Source organism: Bactrocera tryoni, chromosome 3 (assembly GCF_016617805.1).
Source record: "Bactrocera tryoni isolate S06 chromosome 3, CSIRO_BtryS06_freeze2, whole genome shotgun sequence".
In the NCBI taxonomy this organism is placed as follows: domain Eukaryota; kingdom Metazoa; phylum Arthropoda; class Insecta; order Diptera; family Tephritidae; genus Bactrocera; species Bactrocera tryoni.
Window position 1 is genome coordinate 65,885,220 of NC_052501.1, and position 10,996 is coordinate 65,896,215.

General features: G+C 31.1%; 1 long non-coding RNA gene across 1 annotated transcript; it reads left to right on the top strand.

Annotated features, from left to right (window-relative positions):
- The first annotated feature begins 4,562 nt into the window (after positions 1-4,562).
- Positions 4,563-9,498, top strand: LOC120771165. The gene is made up of 2 exons (XR_005704956.1): positions 4,563-5,325; positions 8,963-9,498. It is a non-coding gene; the product is annotated as an uncharacterized LOC120771165 (long non-coding RNA).
- Positions 9,499-10,996: the final 1,498 nt, after the last annotated feature.

The following is a 10,996-nucleotide window of genomic DNA, read 5'->3' on the forward strand; positions in this document are numbered from 1 at the left end:
TATGTATATACTATATACATTATAAAATTGCTGGGATTCCGACACTCTGGTTGATATTTACACCTTAAGGTATTTCCCCGGCTTTGATTCCTAGAAGTTACAAGAGTATAAAATGTTCAGTTGCACCCGAACTTTGGCCTTTCTTAATTGTTAATATTAAAATTTTGCCAAAACCTGAGGTCCTTATCTACCTTTGACCCTTCAAAGATGCAATAGTCCAAAAGCCTTCGGTATAACCGAACTTACCTCTTCCATACTTGTCTATATATAAATACTTTAGAAGGTGTTTGACTATCCCTTTTGTGTGTTAGAAACTTCTACCAACTTAATATACATTGTTCAGGGTATATAGTATAATATTGTCCACCTAGTAGAACATGATTGGTGTCGGGTCTTGAATATGCTAACTGTGATCTAATTGGTCGTTAGTGAGAGTTTTCAATATTAATCATATCATTATCCACAAAAAAGCTTGTCATATTAGGTTTGTATAAAGAATCCTGCGTTTAGTTCAATTTCTCTATTCAAAAGCAAGACATTAGTTTACCTTTAACTAGCTGCTTGTAGTATGAATGTACCTACGTTTTCGTATTTGTTTGTTGGTATTTATCTAACCAGTAGCGCTCAAACTGCCAAGCTCCAACTAGCATTCGAAGCCTTGACATGATAAACGAGGACTGAAATGAATGATTCTGCGCAAAATAAACCAAAAGAGTCTCAAGTAGTCGCTAAACACTAACAAGAGCAAACAATTAGAAGTAGAGCAAACAAGAAAGACATGTTAGCAAACACAGCGGGTTCGAGGCGCGCAGAAAAAGTCAAGCGAAGTGGGGAAGACTGCAATTAACGCTCGCCAAGGAAGTAAAAGAGAAATAAATAAATTGTGGCGGCAACATTTCACTGACCTTAAAATGCATATTCGTACAGGGAACTAAAATCACACACACAAAGATACATGCACATACATATGTATGTATGAGCGCTTGCATTCCGCTTGTTGCTTATAGCGCCCCGGCCCAAACCATCCATAGCAATGCTGAGTTTTTGGTTTGCTTACTGCTGCCACTTCATGCAAATGTATAACTTCTGACCAACAGCTGTTGACTACTCTCAACACACACTCACACATATCGTATATAACAAACATAAAAACAAAGGCAAGCAACAGTAAATGCATGCATAAGCCAACAATGTTGCTTACTAAATTATACACCGCTTGCATGGCTTAGTAAACGCACACACATGTACACAACGCGACAAAGTAGCGGAAAACTCTTAGACGGAGAAGAAGCGCCAGAATAGCAGCAATAACAGCGACATAGCAGCCTAGAAGAAGGCCGTTGACTTAACGCTTAACAGTGCAAAGAGTGCAGAAGCACTTGCAACGTTAGACTTGGTACGACACAAACATACACGACGAGATATAAAAGCAAGAATGAAAACAAATACACACCCATGCATATTGTTGATATGTATACAGCATTCTTTCACATTTAGTGGCCAATGTTAATAGGTTATCAGTGTGTCGCCCACAGGGCGTTGTGGTGAATTTGGCACTCGTGCTTTATTGACTAAGAGAGAGAATAAGAGAGAGAGAGAGAGAGAGAGAGTTGTATGAGAGTTGAAGCTCTTCGCAAGAGGTAGAAACTTTATTGCAATACATATTTAGCCGGGGTTGTGGCGCATTCAACCCCCAGATAGTCAGCACCTGTACACTGAGGGAGTGTGGTGAGTTGGTATTCAATGATACATAGATGTGCTTAAATTGCTTTCGACATGACTCTTATTTTGAACCAAAAACTCGAAAACGACAAATTGTAAAAGAAAATAATTATTATTTATTACAAAATTTCGTTTTCTTAAAAAAAGCTATAAGTTAATTTAGCTGAGAAGAGTTAATAGTCAAGACATATACATGTAATATTTCGTTAACTCTGCTTGGAAGATAGGCTAAAGTACTCAAGTTTGGACAGTATTTATATTTCAAAATCGAAATTCTTAAGAGAAAGTTTTTATAAATGAATTATATTGAAAAAAAAAAATTGTTATACATTTTTAGTTTTTTATATAAAAATCTTTTTCTCATGTACCCAATTTGTTTCATTATTCTTTTCTCATACAAAAGAGATATAAATAAATTATTTTGTTATAAAATTGTAAATTTTGTAAATAAATTTCTTCGTCCTAAAAGTCCTTAATATATTATTTTCTGATTACATTTTATTTTTTAGAAAAAATTGAATTTTTGGCACTTTTAGTTAAAACATTTAATTTCTAAGTACGCAATTCCTACACCTAAAACAATTATAAAATTATTAATTTTAGAATCAAATAATTTTGATTTTTTCTAAACTGTATTTTTTATTACTTTCATTACTTTAGAAAAAATGATTTTAATAATTTTAAAACTTTTTTATTGAAACAAAAACTACTTCTACTGCGTTAACTGTAGAGACCATCAGTTTGCAAACCTTTTTGCAATAAATTTATTTAATATTACATTGAAAACAAAATTGCGAGTTAGAGTTAGCGAGACCAATACAACTTCCAAAATATTTGGTTTAATTTTTTTTTATTATTTTTTTTGATCAACCTTTAATTAAGATAAGATATTTGCATTGCCGAATTTACTCATTTAAAGAATAACATAAATTTAGCAACATTTTTTTACAGTTATGTTTTTAAGTTGGACTATGAAGACGTCTTTAAAAATCAAAAACCAAAAAAAAAAACAAAACTCAATCAGTAAAACAGATTATTTATCGCTCTTTTTGTATTGCACCTTGAGCTGGCTTAGTTCCATAATGGTTCAAGCTGGGGCCGTATGCCTAAGGAAATTTTTCCGTGCATATATTCTTACAACAACATTATAGACGTTGAATAATTTGGTATGGCGGCAGAAAACACAATTTTCAAGTTATTTAAAGTTTAGACAAAACGCACAATTGAGTGGTTAGTTAAAGTCCCTAAATGGAGCAAATCTTTCAAAATCACACCTTCGGATTCATACAAATACTTTAGAGTGGATTTTTTAACATGGTTTGTTCATGTTTCCATCAAACGGATTTCACGTCTTAAACACATGTCAGATGACAACTGTTAAAGGATGCTATCGAAATCAGATGATATAGAGAAATTCGCTTGAAAATTGCTTAAATCGAAACCATCTGTATCAAAGAGCAATTCAATAAAACTACATTAAAGACTGGTTTTTGACAACCCATTAATAAAATACAGAAGTAAGTATCTAGTTATTCATACATGACGATAAAAACTAAAACTCATTTACTTATGTAGATAAGTTTACAAAACTCAGTAATATTGTTATCTTTCGCAAGTAGAACTGGATGGTAAAAATTATCTATATCGGACAACAACTCATAATAAAAGCTATAGTCTCCCTATAACCCGTTGTTGAGATATACGTTTCAAGTAATTGCGTCATAAAATTCTAAGACACCTCTGGATTATTGTCCTAAATTCTCAAGTTGATCTGATTAATAGTTCCGGAGGTACAGCTCCTTTTGCGCTTGTAGCTAGCTAGGCTAAGTGCGCCGCCTTTAAACGCCTTTTTCTTTTTCAGTTCTCGAAAACTACTCAACGTATTTTTATGAAATTTTACACAGACCTTTGAGATACAATTTCTAAAGACTTGGACGAATGATTTTTTTTGGCTTACAACTATTTGAAAGATAATGTCGCGAAATCTTCACTAAAATTTTCCCTTTTTTTATAAAAGTGTTTGCCAAAAATCCAATTTTCAGTTTTTTTTCTTCGTCCAAGTTCTAAGTTAAGGTTTTAACTAAAACACGTATTTTTTTTACTTCAGATGATCCTGTAAAGATTCATCTTTTTTCCCAGGGGTCAATTAGCATCGCAATGGACATTTAAAAATACCTTTTTCCAAAAATGTCAAAATTTCTTTCCTAATAGTTTTTGTTTGTAACAATATATAATTGTAATAAAATATTTCACTTTTTATATGAGAAAAAAAAAATTTGAAAAAATCTGTTTGTTATCCGACGAAACCCATCTAACCCCTTAAACCTTATGTTTTCTGCTAAATAAGACAACAACATTTATAACTTAGGCACTTTATTTCGAAAACCTTTTATGAGAAAATTAGCGGGAAAACATTCAACGTTCTGCATGCAACATGTGTTGCAAGAGCGACAGCAAAGAGCACTAACTCAAGCGCTGATGCACATCGAAGTGAGAGGGAGAATGAAATATGAAGACAACTGTTTGGTGTGACAGCGCTGCTACAACACAGCACACAGATTTTTGTTGCACTTGTTTTGCTTAGCTCATTTGAGTTTGCTCCAAAAAATGCGCAAATTCGAAACTGCCAAAAGCGGCCGAGTGTGGCAAGAGCAAACAACAGCATAATCATAGCACACTAGTTGCTCAGCTGAGAAATTCACCACGCGCACACTGAGACACAATCACACACATGCGCTTGTCAGCAAGCAATTAGGCATAGGCAGCGTGGCTCTCGCCGCCAGCGCTGAACTCTCGCCAGCCGCGACTGTTTTGGCAATTTTCACAAAGTATCGGGTTGTTGAGCGTTGCGGACGTGTGCTGATCTGAACGCGGGCGTCAATCGGATATTAGAGAGTAAAATACCAAGGCAAAAAGAGGCAATATTCAATAAAATCACAAGTACATAGTACACAGCCGTAAGCAATTGGTTAACTGGCGCTGCGGAATAAAAATTAAAAGAAATTTTCTTTGGTAAACAAATAAATTGCAGCAATTAAAATATAAATAAATCCATCATAAGCAAAAGCAAACGATTGTGTAAGTAAGCGGCTGTAAGTGAAAACTTTGTTGGCCGGTTCCATTGTGTAGCATTCTTTTCACGCTGTTCGCCAATTGGCTGTTTGCGCTGTTTCCAACTGTGCGTATGACTGACTGGCTGGCCGATTGTGGAACGTACGCCATAATTTATTGTAAAATTCAGTGATTTTTGTTGCTCTGCCCATTTCGTGTCACAAACCAGTTTTCGGTACTGTGTGTGTGTTGCAAATTGTGCGCCAAAATTTTGTTTTTTTTTTTTGCTTTCGAATGCTAAGCACTGAGTGTGAGGTTTATTTGTGCACCGCCGGCATTTCGTGTGAACTTAACGCAAATCGTGATGATTTGAGCACTGGCTATGATTGCAGTGACCTGTGTCTAGACGTTCATTGTTGATCGTGATAAAGAAAACAAGAAATTTCGTTAAACATTTCAATAAAAAATCCATTCAAAATAAGGAAAACCGTGTAGTGATAAGACCTCATGACCAAAAATTAAAAATTATTATATTGGAAAATTGTAGAGAAGGTGAGTCGAACAGTGCAAAATAATATAAAAGTTGTTTAATGAAATAATACGAAACAAAACTTATTTACATAAACTAAATAATTGAAAATGATATGAAATAATTTACTTAAAAAAATAAAAATGCTTTGATATAATTACAAAAATATTTTGTTTTAACTTCAGATTTTTGTGTTTTGCCATTTAAGGCGTTATATGGGTCTCCTCGGATAAACAACTGCCTTTTTTCATCCATTCGTTTTTCCCATATAAAAATTTAAATAATTTATTAGAATTTTTAATTGTTACAAACATACACTATTAACAAAGAATTTCTGAAATGTTTGGAAAAAAATATTATAAGCTCGGCCGTTTCGACAGCACTTCCAGTGACCGCTCAGAAGATATAAGAGCTCGCATTGGGAGGATAACCCCTTCATAATCTAAAGTGAAAAATATACGTGTTTAAGTTAAAGCCTTAACTTAGAACTTGGGCGAAGGAAAAAAAAACTGAAAATTGGATTTTTGACAGATACTTTCAGAATAAAAAGAAAGTTTCAATGAAATTGTTGTGACTTTTTTTTCAAATAGTTGTAATCGAAAAAAACCCAAGTCTTTAATAATTGTGTATGTAAAATTTCATGAAAATTGGTTGAGTAGTTGCGAGAAATCTTGCCAACTGACTTCGAAAACACAGTTTCTAGAAAAACACGTTTAAAGACGGCACACTTAGCCTAGTTAGCCTCGAGCGCACAAGTTCTCAAGGTTGTATATCCTAAACTATTACTCGGTTCAACTTGAAAACAATCAGGACAATATTCTAAAGGTGTTATAGAATTTAATAAGGAAAAAAGCGATTATGTGAAACCCGCCAACCCAAGTGACCTTTTAAAAGTCAAATCGTTTTTTAATAAAGCTTCCAAAAATAATTAAAGGTCTTTTTTTATTAATTAAATGTTTTCAACCAAACTTATTTTTACAAAAAAGCTAATCATTTGAAATGAAGAAAGGAATTAAAATAAAGCAAAAATAAATATTAACTTCAGCTGCAACGAAATTATCATACCAAACTCTTCACAGGTACATTTGTTATAGCATAAAAAGATATTTATTTTGATTTTAAACAAAAAAGATATATGACAGCTATATGCTATTGTGACCGATCTGAAGAATTCCATAGCAGATTGTACCGTCATAATTTGACAATAACTCATGCGAATTTTCTTGAAAATATCTCGTCAACTAAAAGAGTATTCCATACGAAAACTGGATTCCAATCGATCAGTTTGCAGCCAGGTATATGTTATAATAGTCCGTTGCCGGCAGTTTCGACAAATAATCAGCTGTTTTGAAAGAAAATAATTTTTATGACAATTACAAAAAAATCACTTTAAAAAATCTAATAATAAAGCTCTCAAATATTTAAGTATTATATGCAAACACTGATGTTTATGAAATTTTAAAGTATCGTGTTGGATAATTTACCGCTGCTTTTCTTTCAAATTTAGATTTTCTTTAAGAAAAAAAATATAAAATTTAAAATTTTTTTCTTAATTTTAGATCGGAAGAGCACACGTCTTTTTTAATTTTTTTTTAAATTTTTTTAAGTAAAAGCATTTAATAATACACTTCTTTATATTTTACTCATTATAATCTATTTTATTCCTTATCTGCATTTGAATACAAAATCTAGCTTACGCCAGTACTCTTCCGGTACTAAGACAAACCAAAACCTTTAATTTTAAAACTCGCCATACCAACTGCGTTTTCGCAGTCCCTATTTTGCTTTAATTTCCATACATTTTTTCTCTTTCCCTTTCCCATGAAGCCAAAGAAAATAAAAACAAATTAATTCCAAAACAAAAATAAAACAAAGTACTAATAGTAAAAACAACAACAACACCTTCTGCTATAAAAAAGGCACGTCAGCGAATAGAATCACACCTCACACCTCACACCCCCATACAAACGAAGGCGCCTTTCCACGTTGCGCACACCAATTTCCACAAGTCTCACTCATATAACGGTAAACAATATCGATAGCTGTTGCGTCGGCTACTCAACAGAGTTAGTGGCGTTCAGCTGTTATACCGTTATTATCATACCGATAATTTTTTATTGTCTGTTTTTTATTACATGACCTTTTTGTTGTAGTTGTCGTTGTAATTTGCCAACACTGCGCGCTTATGGCACTCAACTGTCGTTGATATTTGTGAAAGCACTCATGTCCCCAGAATACTATTTGCATGCGAGCAGCAGTGTGGAGAGAAAGCAGCGCCCGGGCAGCCGGTGCGTATACGTAACTTGTTGATATTCGTTTAAGCCGCGGTATTTACATGTGCTTTGCGCTGTCCAACTTGTAACTCAGAAAGGAATGGCTATGAACGAAATTGTATATGCGGCAATAGTAAATATTTGTATAATTTCTGTTTTTAAGGAAAATTGTGTATATGCGTTTCGTTTCGGAACTTAAATGGTGCAGTGTGAGAGAATATTAAAAACAATAATAATAATAGTCATATATAAAGAAACATATTTTTACATAAATAAGTATGAAACAATTAAAAAAATACGAAAATTTTTCAAAAATTTCACAATTTATTTTGAATTCTATTTCAAATTTTTTCCTTGATTACTATATTACAAAAATTATAAATATAATATCAATCATAATAATAATAGCAGTCATATAATAAAAAAATTATAAAGAAGAATATTTTAAGATAAATAAATATGAAAAAAATAGGAAAAAATTTCAAAAGTTACACAAATTGTTTTTAATATGAAAAATCGATTTAAATTGAAACAAATATTTTTGTTTTTAATTTTTTAATATGCACCTGCGTTTCTTTTTTACATTTTTTTCACTATGTGTATAGAATTACAAAATCGTATATTTTAAATAGCATAATTTTCAGCTGCAATAATTTCATTTTATACAGAACTAAATTATATTTATATAATGATATTGATATTTCTAAAATTTGTATAAAAGCAAACAGCTAATTCAGCTAACAGCAAAAATTAACATTAGTTTTATAAAGAATCCCTCGTTCCACAAAAAATAAATAGAATCCTTAGTTCTATAAAAATTAAAATAAATTTTATAAATAATTTTTGATTATATAAAAAATAAAATTTAAGTTAATAACGAATTCTGAGTTCTATGAAAAATAAAAATTAGTTTTACAAACAATTCTCTAATGTTTTAGTTGTGTCAATATTTTAAATTTATTTTTATGCTTATATTTATATTAATTTTTTACTTATTTTTATATATATTTTTATATTTCGTCACATAAAATCTAAAACAGCGTATCACTAAAAAAACGAAATTGAGTTTTTCATTGCTTACGATTCAATACATATTATACCATAAAATATGGAGCTTCCGCTGTCAGATATAACCAATTTATAACCGTTTAGTAACCAATATATATATAACTATTTTATAGCCAAAACTAAAATTTTGTTTCATTATGAGTGGTTACTATTATATTGTTTTTTCTCGCCAGTAAACTCATGAAAAGTGATGTTACGGTATTTTGCATTTCCGGTGACGATTTATATCATATTCCTTTCTGAAATATGCCCTTTCTTTTTTAATTAGCCAGCTTTATCTACAGTTTAATTGACCTACATAAATCTGCTTTGCTTTCAGGAAAAAATTATGCAGGCGCCTACAGCTGACAAGTTATGATAAAACAAAAAAATCCAAATAGCCAATTGATGGTACAATAACCACAACAAAGTAAAAAATTCGCGCTAAAAATTCCAAACAGACAGGTGTGCAATATCATCGACGTTCGTAAAAATACAAACTCACATACATGATAAATGTACGCACACATACAACCTAATATCAAACTAATATCAAATATGTGGAAAATTGAGTTTCAAAGATAAGCATAATTTTAACAAAATAATGAATTGTGGAAAAATTTCGTGAAAAGAAAAAATGAAAAAAATAATATAAAGGAAAAATAAAAATTATAATAATTTCTAAATAATCTTATTCGATAAATAATGATATACGTCCAAGACATATCTGAAAAATATGAAGAAATAATATTGTTGGTATAAAAAATAGGTGCAAATAGCAGAAAAAAGCTAGCAATTTACAACAAAAATTATGAGAAACGGATTATGAGAAAAAAATTCGACGAACAAAATTCAGCGTAAAACACGACAATCTGATTGATTAATTGCAGGTGTGTGCCACTAATGAAATTTAGGTAGAAAAACTGCTGTTATATTGAGTTTATAACTTAACGGATAATTAAACAAACAACAATATCAACGTTTAAAGAATTAAGTTGATGGAAAAAGGTTATAAAATACAAATTAATTAAAGCAAATGATGCATAAGGGCGTGAAATTGTTCATATTTTGTTAAACATGATAAAGTAATTCCATTGTGCTTGTGATTGGGAAATTTAGAAAAACTCTTTTAAAAAATAACAACAAAAGTTAAAGTTGTTGGTAAAAGCAGCAAAACGATTAAATAATTAAATTTAATTAAAATTAAAATTAAATAAATCTTAAATTAAATAAAAAAATATTTCATTATATATATTCGTCAAGCCAAAATCGTCATAAAATAAAATGAAGGGAAAAATTTATTAAATAAATCTACATGTTTTCGAAAATATAATAAAATTAATTTCTAATGAAATCCGTGAAAAGGTATAAGTTAAAATAACTACAAAAAAATTTTAAGTCCACAAACCCAACTATAAAATTTATCTCAAAAAGATAATCAAAGTGTATAAGTGTAAATTATTCTCATTATTTATAAAACAAATATAAATATTAATTAAATCTAAAAAATTATTTTAAGTGCAAAAAATAGTGTAACCTTAACCCAACATTAGCAGCAAGTAAAAATATAGCGTACTCTTAGTAAATATCAACAGCAAAACACCAAAAACTCCAACAGGATGTCTGAAACGCAAGACAACAACGGCGATCAGCCGCTGCAGGACGAGGCTGGCGGCAGTGAGAATAAAATGAAATCACGCCTACGTAAAGGCGCGCTAAAGAAGAAAAATATTTTCGCCGTTAAAGATCATTGCTTTATACCGCGTTTCTTCAAGCAGCCAACATTCTGTTCGCATTGCAAGGATTTTATTTGGTGAGTGGAATTACACTAAATTACTTATAATAAGCAAATTGCATAAAATTTAGTGGTAATAAAGGCAATATGTTATGATAACGCTTAGAACTCAGCAAAGATAGTTTACTAAATTAAAAATAAAATCTAGTCTTGAAACTAAATTCATAAAATATTCATCATACGCCCTGTATACCAATAGATTGCTATCATTTATCTGGTTGACAATGGTTTATATTGGGTAGTTCGTATTTTGTCAATAGATGTCGTTGCAGTCGTATACATTCAGTGCTACCGATCACATTGTGTCATACCATATAATGTTTTAAGCTTCATTTAACCAAAAAAAATATTTAAATTCGGGGAAGTTGAAAAAAAGTTACAGCTGTTCAGAAATGAGTGAGAATAGTAAAGAAATTCGCTATATTTTGAAATTTTTGTATAAAAAAGGGTAGAATATCATGCAAGCCACCGATGAAATTTGTGAAGTTTACGGAGAAGATGCTGTATCAGTTCGAGTAGCGCAGCAATGTTTCACTCGCTTCCGTTCTGGAAATTTCGAAATTTCGATTTACACTAATG